This window comes from Ciconia boyciana, chromosome 7 (assembly GCF_034638445.1).
Source record: "Ciconia boyciana chromosome 7, ASM3463844v1, whole genome shotgun sequence".
NCBI lineage: Eukaryota > Metazoa > Chordata > Aves > Ciconiiformes > Ciconiidae > Ciconia > Ciconia boyciana.
In genome coordinates, this window is record NC_132940.1 from 10,886,250 (window position 1) to 10,896,393 (window position 10,144).

The 10,144-nt window shown below is 47.1% G+C and overlaps 1 long non-coding RNA gene across 3 annotated transcripts; it reads left to right on the forward strand.

Moving 5' to 3' along the window:
* The first annotated feature begins 114 nt into the window (after window positions 1-114).
* On the forward strand, window positions 115-5,340 carry LOC140654736 (uncharacterized). Of its 3 annotated transcripts, XR_012043506.1 has the most exons (5): window positions 115-354; window positions 1,082-1,316; window positions 1,690-1,800; window positions 4,057-4,376; window positions 4,478-5,340. It is a non-coding gene; the product is annotated as an uncharacterized lncRNA (long non-coding RNA). The 3 variants fall into 3 exon arrangements; XR_012043505.1 differs by lacking the exon at window positions 1,690-1,800 and having other exon boundaries at window positions 2,522-4,376; XR_012043507.1 differs by lacking the exon at window positions 1,690-1,800.
* Window positions 5,341-10,144: the final 4,804 nt, after the last annotated feature.

Here is a 10,144-nt window from a genome sequence, read left to right on the forward strand (position 1 = left end):
GGTGGGCTCCACCCCGCCCCCTCTCCAAGGCAACAGGCATGGCCGAGCGAGTGCCGAGCCGCATCGACCCGCTCGGGGCTCCGCTGAGGGCGGGAGGAGAGGGGACACGACCGACCGAGTAACTGACGGGCGGGCAGGGCGACAGCGGCCTGCTCACGGGGCACAGAGCAGCGGGGAGAGGAGGGACGGGGCCTCCCCCGGCGCCGCCCGCCCCGGCTGCTGGAGCCCCCGCGGCTGGAGCCCCCGCGCCGGGCCGCGGGCAGGGGCCTCCCTGCAGCTCCCCGGTAACGGGGCAGGGGCCCTCGGGCCCTGCTCATGCTCCCTCGGTACCAGGGATCAGGCGCTGGCAGGAAGGTAGGTGCCGTCTCTGCACAGATGAGAGCTTGAGCTTTAAAATGAAGGAAGTTAGATACTGCGTCTGAAGGCAAAGCCCCACGGCTGTAGTGACTCCTGCTAGCGGGAATTAAATTACTGGGTGTTGTGACAAAAGCAGGTGGGTCACCCCTCACACCGAGAAAAGAGTGTTGTGGACAGGGGGGTGCCTTCCCTTTACAATCATGTTTCAAAATAGACTGATGCTTTTGCACAATTTTATGTTATTTTACGTACTTACCTATTCAGAGTGTGGCTGACCCTAAAGCCTTGATTATGGACCAGCATCAGTTTGTGCACTCACAGAACAAAAAGATAATCCCTTTGGTACATCCTGAAGGGTGTTTGTGGGGGTTCAGGGTGAAAAGCAAATTCAGAGCAGCAATTTGAGTGTAGAATTGTTTTCCTTGAAAGAGAAGGGTGGGGTAGTCCTCAGGAAAGAGCGAGGCGGTTCCTGTTCCATGGATCACAGCTGACATGATAGATGAGGACTGGTGCTCACCAAGCGATTTAAAGGACAAACTTTTTACAAATTGCAAAACCACAGCCAGATAAATTCTCCTGGCTACACAGGGGAAACCCCAAACAACTCTATGAAATAAGCCAAGTCCTCTGATCCATGCAGTTAACTCTTCCATTGGCAACCAGGGAAGGCACCCTCAAGGTGAGATTCCCACACAGCCTGTGATACAAGATGTGCCTCTCGCAGGACTCGGAGCGCGTCCTCCGGAGCCAGTGGGTTCCCAGAGACCTCAGTGGCTGACAACGTTAATAGATCTTGGGAAACTCATCAAATCTCCAGATGCTGTCCATGGAGCCCCTGGGGACAGGCAGGGAGTGAACGTGGCCTTCAGTCCAGCGAAGCAAAGAATTCAATATGCAACACACTGCAGCTCTCAAAAGGACTGTCTTTCCTTCCTCCTCCAAGGAGGGAAAGGAGAAGGGTAAGGATGGATTTCCCCTTTGCAGGTTGTTTCACTGGTAAACTTGGGAAATAAATTAAATGCAAAAACACTTCAGTCATTTCCAGTTGCACAGCTGACCTTCTTAAACATCAAGAAACACAAGAAGCCCCTTTGGCAGTATCCCCAGCTCAAGCTACATACTATTTTTCTATTCAGTTTATTAAACATCTATGTTAATACATTTATGCACCTTTAAAACATGGACCATAAAATAGAGTGGGTATAAGACAAAGCCAAATTGTTGCATCTTTAGGACATGAGGTCTAATTGGGCATAGGTTCCCTGCAGCCATTTACACCTCCTGAATATCTAGTACCTTAACTTTACTTTTCCCCCTGTCTTTTTCTTTTAGGTCCAAATCCGTTTGTCAGTATTTTATTCCTGGAGTGCTTTCAGAGCTCAGTGACGAATGTTAGATGTTGCAATTAGTGGCTCACTGGGCAGAGAGTGGTTCTATAGGAAGGTAATTAGCTATTTTTCCTAGCATGAATAATATTCACATTAATAGCCTCCCTCACCATGGCTTCAAGAGCAATTCTGCGTGCTTTTTGCCTGCAATGGGAACAGACACATTTTCTGGCCCAGGCCAGGCTGGGTCAATAATAAGAGGAAGGGGAGGCAAAATGCTCCTTCCTGCTCCATATAGAGCTACAAGAAAGATCTTAGTCATCTTACACCCAACACAGAACTGGTGAGGACTCCATCCTGTGACAGGTTTTCTCTTCTAACCATTCATGACAAGTCCCAGAGGGAAATTTGGGGTGATGCTAATACCTGAGCACAGCCAGCCCACTCGTAAGCCAACCATGCTGCAAGCCTGAGGCAAGGTGGGCATGCACGGGGACGATTCCCTTTCTTCCCAAAGAAACTGGCTAAGAGATACAGCAGAAAGAAATATTTCATTCTTTCTTCAGAGGCAACAGGAGCAGCCAGGGACAAGGTCAGCGACAGCCCTTTCTGGTGCTGTGGGTCCCAGCGCAGACACCGCTCTGCACACTCTTTTCCACTCTTCTCTCCAAACTGGCACTTTCAGGCAGAGATTAAGTCCTCTCCTCTTCCCCCTTTCTAATTACACAATTTACTCCTTTTCTAGCTGTAATCAGCTCCCATTTATACAGCCATGAGAGATCATAGGATAATCACCATGGGGAATAATCCTGTGATTTCCCTTGCCATCTCTGCAGGATGCTGAGTCTCTCCAGTATGAGCAAGGCGAGGGGAGGACGCCAAACGTCTTCCTCAGGGACTCGACAGGATTAGGCCAAAAGAACAGTCAAAAAAAAATTTTAAAATTGTCAAACAGAGCTGTCTCCCAGTCACCACCATAGTATGAACTCGTAGCACTCCCTCGGTGTCAACCACCACCGCACCTCAGTGGGACCACTATTCCACACAGACCCTGGTGGATGCAGCAGCTCTCCAGTGACCTCCCTGATTTGTGGGATCTCCCTTCTTTTACACACCATCTTTTTTTTTTTGAGGCTCCTTCCTTTTGCTGTGGAGTGCAGGCTCTCCCCAGTTCCCCACAGAAATTTTTAAGAAATGTGTTGCAGGAACTGGGGCCTCGCATCCAGCTCTTTGCAGGAAGGAATAAGGACTGGTCCTGCCCAAGAGAGCCTGTGACCTTTGTAGCAGGCAGAAAACAGCATGAGGGAGGGATAATGTGAGAAAATGTATCCTGATGGAAGGTCACCTCAGACCGCGTCTAACAGCTGCAGCCATTCTGCAATGAAAAGCGGAGGTGAAACTCTGTAATTACTATAAGAAGGGCAGAGCTACAGCTTTAACAAAATTCAGTGGTGCCACCTGGATCTTCTCAGGTGAAGCTCTGAAGGGACCAGGACTGCAGGATGAAGACCCCCATGCACCAGGGTAGCTTGGCCATATTCAGCTGGGAAAATAATTAGTTAAATATCCTTCCAGTTAATTCCTTTACAAACCACGAGAGGGAAACTGAGTACAATCATACCAAGTTGTTGTCAGCTGGAGTTCTGATCCCGTTTCATCACTGCCAGAGACAGCTCAACTGCTCTTCCACCAAAGCCACTTATTGAGAGAGGAAACATTAAGTGCGTTAAAAATATTAACTTCAGGGAGAAAACTCTTTCCTGTCTGAAGGTCAGGTGCCATTCAACACGCAGCCGGGCTGCATGCTGGACAGAGGCAGAGCTTCAGCAGCAAGGATCCCAGCACTGCCGCTGCTTTTGGCACGTTTGCATGAATCTCACCTGAAAGAAAACTGAGTCATGAGCCCAGACTGATGCAAGTTGGGCAGCTGACACACATCCCACCCCCGGCTGCCTGGCTGCTGAGCTGCTACAGCATTCGAGCACTTACGCCTGTGCCTGTTGGCAAAGGGCTGTGGCTCTGGGACTCACCCACATCCCACCCAGCCATCCCTTCAGTACCCTCCATCGTAGCTGTACAGCACCCGCTTCAGCCTGCACCCCTCTGTGTGGTAAGCACACCCAAGGCACAGCTCTCATGTCCCGCAGCAGGGTGGCACAGCTGGGTGGCCACTGACTGCTTCGGTCTCAGAGCCCTTCACCATCACACATTACATATTAGATTTCACAGTTTCTTTTGATTCATTTATGACTGCTATCCCTTTGGCCCCAGTGGTACCTAATCCTTATTACTGTTAGAAGAAAAAAAAAAAAATCTTTGCTAATCTTGTTTATTTACAAAAAAAGACCCACAAAATCCTATTTCCTTAAAGTGGCAAAGGCAAAAGGAGCAGGGAGAAATTTCCACAGCCGCTACTCCAGGGAGCTGTGAGCCCCAGAAATGCTGCACACTCACCTGCTTCCTCATGGGTTTGGTGCTTCCCTCTCCAAATACCTCCTTGCCCCTGTGTTGGAAATCAAGACGACCTCCCCTCAAAGCCAGAGACCTCTGCACCATGCTGAGCCACACACCATGTATTGAAAGCCACGAAGTGGAGAAGTGACTGGTGGCACAGAGACAGGAGGAGGACGTGGGATGAACAGGGAAGCAGGAAGATGGATGGCCTCCAGGAAGTGCAACAGTCTCCTCCAGGTACTAAGCCCTGAGCTTTCTCCTTCAACGTTGTTGCTGCAGCCAGCACTAATCAGTCTCTCTGTCCCTAATTTGACATTAAGCAGCTGATTTCTTTTCAGGCTCATGGCACTGGCTAAAGAGTATCTGGAAGCAGAGGCTCTCCCACCAGCGTGGGTTTAGCATCGCTCACCTACAAAGTGATATCCCCCCCTGCTCCGAGAAAACCATCAGCAACTTGAGTGCTTCAGCTGCTTCCCACTCCATGGAACTGCTTTCAAGAGCCAGTCCTTCATTCAAGAAGGCAGCTGTCCCCATGGTGTACTTCCCCCCTGCACCACCTTTGCTTCTAATTTAATTCTTTTGCCAAAATGTTTTTAAACATGCATGAGTCTGACTCAGCAACCCAAAATATTTCATTTGATGCAAAGCAAAATGTTCTATTTTGTTTACAAGCTAATTAGCCAGTCTTATCTCCCTCACCTTTATAAGCACAGGCAAGCCAACAACACAACCTGCAAACATTAAAAAGCTTGGTTTTAAGAAATGTCAGAGTCAAGCTGTGCTGGCACTTCCAAAAACACATCCCTCATTTCTTAAGGGGAGGAGGTGAGGCCAAAATGACTTCCCAAATTCAGCTTGATTTTGCAAATTGGTTTAGCCCTGCTGAAGGTCCATTTTTGCAAGAAATTTACAATCAGTTGCAATTTTCCTTGCCAAGCTCAGACATTTACAGAGCACTCAGAGAGCCGCAGAACAAATCCAAGGGCAGATCTTAGCCTTATGACGAGGGACAGCCCTGATCCCGTTGGGTCCTCACCAACCACCCAGCACCGCCACCAGAATTATTTGGGACTGCATTCAGGGGTGCTGCTCATGGGTACAAACACACCTTTATGCAAGTCCAGTTGCAGGACCAGGACTGAAATAAATAGGATTGCAACCATCTTCCCATAACAGCTACCTCCATCATGTGACTTTTGTGATCTACAGAGAAACACCCACCATAGTAATTCTGGCTGTGAAAGACAGCATATATATGCATATGTAATATATACACACACACACACTTACTTTCTAAGCAGTTAATCTACCAAGCACCCTCTACCACATTTAAAAATATGTGCTTATCAACTTGCATGACCAAGAAAGACTTTTCTGCAAACTGGTTTTTCTCCAGGGCAGGAGAAGTTGCTTCCCTCCTTGCTGCCTGAGCTCCACAGACCAAGTGCTGGCTCCCTTGGGAGAACAGTTTGGCCCCTGCATATGATTTTTGCGATTTATACAACCTCCAAGGGCCAGGAGCAAGGCTAGTTGGCAGCAAAGGCGCTCTCTACGCTGAGACCTGGGTTTGAGGAAACTGGCTTGATGGGTGGTGGAGGTACATCTCTTAGAAGACATCTTCTGAAGTGTGCATGGTCCCCAAACACTGCAGGTCCCCTATTTAAAGGGGGGCTGGCAGGTGTTGACAGGCAACAGGGTTTTCAAATTATTTTTGTGGTAGCACATGGTCCTTCCCAGACCTGCCCATTACAGTCCCAAGTTGCCCCAGGTCCTGTATGGCTCCAGTGAGCTCCAGGGCTTGGGAGCTCACAGCATGGACCATGCAACCTTAAACACACCTGGTCTCATGAGGTGGACAGACCGTCACATTGCTCAAGCAGATAATAAGGGAAGTGTCACCCCTAACTGCGTGTGACTCTCCTCAACTGCTTTGTCTTTGCTTAGAGAAGTCCTTCCTCTGGCAAGAGGCAAAACGTGCCTCTCTGCCCCTGCTTAAATCTCAACAGAAAAAACAATCTGGCTCCTATAAGTAATGGCTCAGGACAGAGGAAACATCATTTCATTGGGGCAATTAGCGCAGTCTAATTAAACCCTAGTCTTCTGATCAGGCACTGCTGATTAAGTGAGTTGCAGACACTCTGGATTATATTAACGAAATGAATCAGTTAATTACATGACAATCAATATGAAGCAAAAAGTAGGACAAGCAATTTGCCTTTAAATGACCATCTAAATTCATCAACATGATACATGTTTGTAAGTGTTAAGGGAAGGGCCAGACATGACAGATCTTTTAGGCACTAAGATAATAATTTCTGATAGCTGCAATTCATGAAAAGCAGAGAACGTACAGCATCTCCCTGAAAAAATAATTATTTTTTAATAATAGTTTACAAAACAAGCAGGGCACCAGTGAACTTAGCTACTGGGGGGGAAAAAAAGCCTTCAAAACCATAGCTCTTTAATAAACTGAAAGTCTTAGTTTGGAGTTGTGACCTAAAATGGTCAGCATTGCTTTGAACCAGAGACATTGTGGTCTTGAATGATTATCTGACTTAGAGCTCCCATCCAAATTGAAAACCTTGGTGAAGTGGGAGCTGGAGAATTACATTGTTAAAGAGGCAATTTTTACCCTGAAAAGCTTACAGCCTGAATGGAAGGACTTAAAAAATGAAGGGGAAAAACTATTTTGTGGAAAATACAGAAATATCTGTTGTTCTTATTTTGCAGGGTTCAAAACAGGCAGACCGTGAGGGATTTTCAGCATTTGTAATGAGTGCTTTTAATCTTTAAAAAAAAAAAAAAACACAAAAAAAAAAACCAAACAGAAAGCATTATCAAGATGGCTATTGAGAATTTCTCCTCTCTGAAAGCAGGCTTTTCAGTCAAGCTAAAAAGCAATAACATTTTCAAGAGAAAAATTCAGTGAAAATGTCATAAAAAATGAAATGTCTGACAAGCACAACAATCTTCCCAGCCTTGAAAAAGGGGATTGGGTATTTTATTTTTGACTTTCTGCTTTATGATTTTGGATGGATGGATAATGCAGAATTAGGAAGGTGACTTTTCCTTCTTCCAGAGATGGAGACCTGAGGACCAGAAAGATGAGTCTTACCCCAAACCATGCCTGCAATCACTGACTCATTTAGGTGAGGAGGGACCTCTAGAGGTCTCTGGTCCAACCCCACGCTCCAAGCAGGGCTAACTTCAAAGATTAAATCAGTTTGCTCTGGGCTTTGTCTGGTTGAGCTTTGAAGATCTCTGAGGATGGACACTCCAGCACCTTCATCCCAGTCACAGAGAAATTGCACCCAAATTTTCAGCCTCAAGGTTCAGTGCCCTGATGAAAAAATGTCCTAATGCCCCTTACTGCCCTGGGATTGTCATGGAAGAAATCCAGGAGGGTTGGCATACGCAGTGGCATCTACAGTCTCAGGGGAAAGAGCCTCAAAAAGAAAGAGGTGTGGGCCAGAGCTTTTTGAAACCTTCAGGCTTTGTCCACAGCCTTCAGTAGGGACATGAGTAATGGTGCTCTCCAAAACAGCCTCATCCAAACCAGCCGTGCTGTAGACACTCAGCCCCACCATAAGCCAGCCTCCAAGCTGTGATACCTGGTTTGTTATCCTTGTTTGTTTTCCCCCATTCAGTCTGCTAGCAATTGCATTTCTGGGGGCACGGGGCTCATTTATGAGTCTCTGCAGCAATAAAACAAAAAGGAAGAATCTCAATGCCACAACCTGAATTGCCAGGCAAGGAATTTGCTTGCATTTGTGGGCAATCATTTGCCATTTTGCATGAGAAGTGGATCAAGCTACTGGGGGACTTTCAGGTCCAAAAACCACTAGAAAAAACCTGCCAGGAAGCAGAGGAGAGCGGATTGCAGTGAGACGGCTCGGCTGTCCCAGCGGCAGGTTTTACTGACACTAAGAGCTCCAGGCTTCTGGAATCGCTTTCCCAAAGTCTCTCCAGCTGGCTGCCGAGGTAGAGCCTGCAGAGAGTTGAGGCAAATACCTTTCATCTTTTTTAAGCTTTATTTCCGAAGGAAGCAGAATTATGCCGCTGTTCTCTCTTTTTTTTCCTAATAACTTTTAAATCCTTTGGCTGCTTGCACCAAATTTTTCACAGGGGGACCAGCCGTGCAGTTCTGACAAGTTTGGAGTAAACAGGCAGCTGGGGAGAGGAGAGAGAAACTAAGCTAGCACAAAATGCCCCTTGTCGACAGTCACACCGGAGCATGAAACATCTCATTTACTGGGCACCGTGGCATCCAAGCAGAGCTCAGCCTCCAGGAATAACTCCGTGGGAAACGAGGTGCACTGGTTCAGCCCATCTGTCTCCCAAGTAAGTTGTCCTGCTTTACGGCAGGGTTTTGCAGGTTGCTCTCAGCAATGCTTGTGTGCAAGCAGCCATAAAGAGTTGATTTCTAGCACAGAAGGAGGTTGTGCTCAGGGGTTCTTTAGTCTACCCCATGTGCAGCTGCTAAAGAGCTCTCCTACATCCTGGGGTGTATCATCAGGCATAAGCCATCAGATGCATCAAGGCAGCCCTCCTCTGTACACAGCTGCAATACCATGCACAGTTTTGGGTACCCAGTCTCAATGTGTCGGGAGGTGAGAAGAGTGACCAGCATTATCAGAGCCCTTGAAAACAGGAAGTGCAGAAGGAGACTGAAAAGGCTGTGATTGTTTTAGTCTCAGAAAAGGGACATATGAGAGCAATCTGCAAATTTGCAAAAAGTTCTTGTGAAGAAGGGAGTCTTCTCTGTGATCACAACAGGTAGGAAAGGAAGTGGTAGGGTTCAGTTGCAAGAGGATATGGGTTAGAATTAAGGAGAACCTTGCCAAGAGGAAAAGTAATCCTGTCTGGACAGGGATGGCATTCCACCTTTGCAGTTTTTAAGAGCAAGCAATACACCCTTCAGCTGGGTTTATGCTTTGGGTGGAGGTAACCCCTAGACCTCCCTCCTGACCTAATTTCTAGTTGTCCATAAGGAAGCCACCGTCACTGAGGACACCACCGGCAGCTTAACATGCTGCCTGAAATAGATGGGCAGGATACGAACCTTAGAAGAGAGGATGACGGTTTGTCAGCTTGCCTGGTGTGCTCAGTGCTGCTCAAAGCCCAAGGACAACTCCTGCCCCATTGCTCTGGACAATAAGGATGCTGCGAATTCCAGATTATCATTCACGCCTACATTTCCTGTCGGTATTCAGGAAAACCTTGGGGCTTTCCTCCATGCCACAACTAAACTACAGTGAATTAGCATTTTAAAAGCTCTGCTGAATCTATATTCAGTAAGAACAATGTGACTGTTACTAATTTAAACTTGGCCAAACCACTATCCCACTATATAGTGGAGAATTTCAGTCTGGATCTGGACTTTGCCATCTCTGTCCAGGACATTTGACTGTCTGGAGTAAATCAGCCCTTTCAGCTTGAATTGTAAAACTGCACTCACATAGGAAGCACCTATTACACAGACCAAAAGTCTCCCTGCTTGCCAGAGCAAAGAGGCCATGCACATGTCCAAGATATACATGCAGTGCATATGAATGCACATGCTGGGCACCAGCAATGCCCCTCCGAACATCAGGAAGAAGTCTTTTCCCCTTCAAAGGCAGCCTACTAACCTGTTCTTCTTGGAGAGTCTCTTTTGAAGGCACAAGGACCCTAAGTCAGCTGATTGTGCCAGACACAGTCTAATCAGCAAACCTGGCACGTTTGTGTGCAGAAAAGGAAAAAAAAACCCTTGATCACTACTTGCCTTTTACCTTAACCAAGCTTGCCTTGATCTCACAAAACCCAGGGTGCTTGGAGTACAGAGGCACAAGTTCAAAGAGACAGCAAGAAGTTAATCTGAAAGCAAAAGGTGCTCTTCAGGCAGGCGGGAAGAAGTAATTAGAAAGCACAGCTATTCCAAAGCTTCAATAAATGACATCAAGGCAGCCATTATACACTCACTAAAGCACGAGGGTCCTCCACTCTTGTCAATCAAGAAAAAAAAC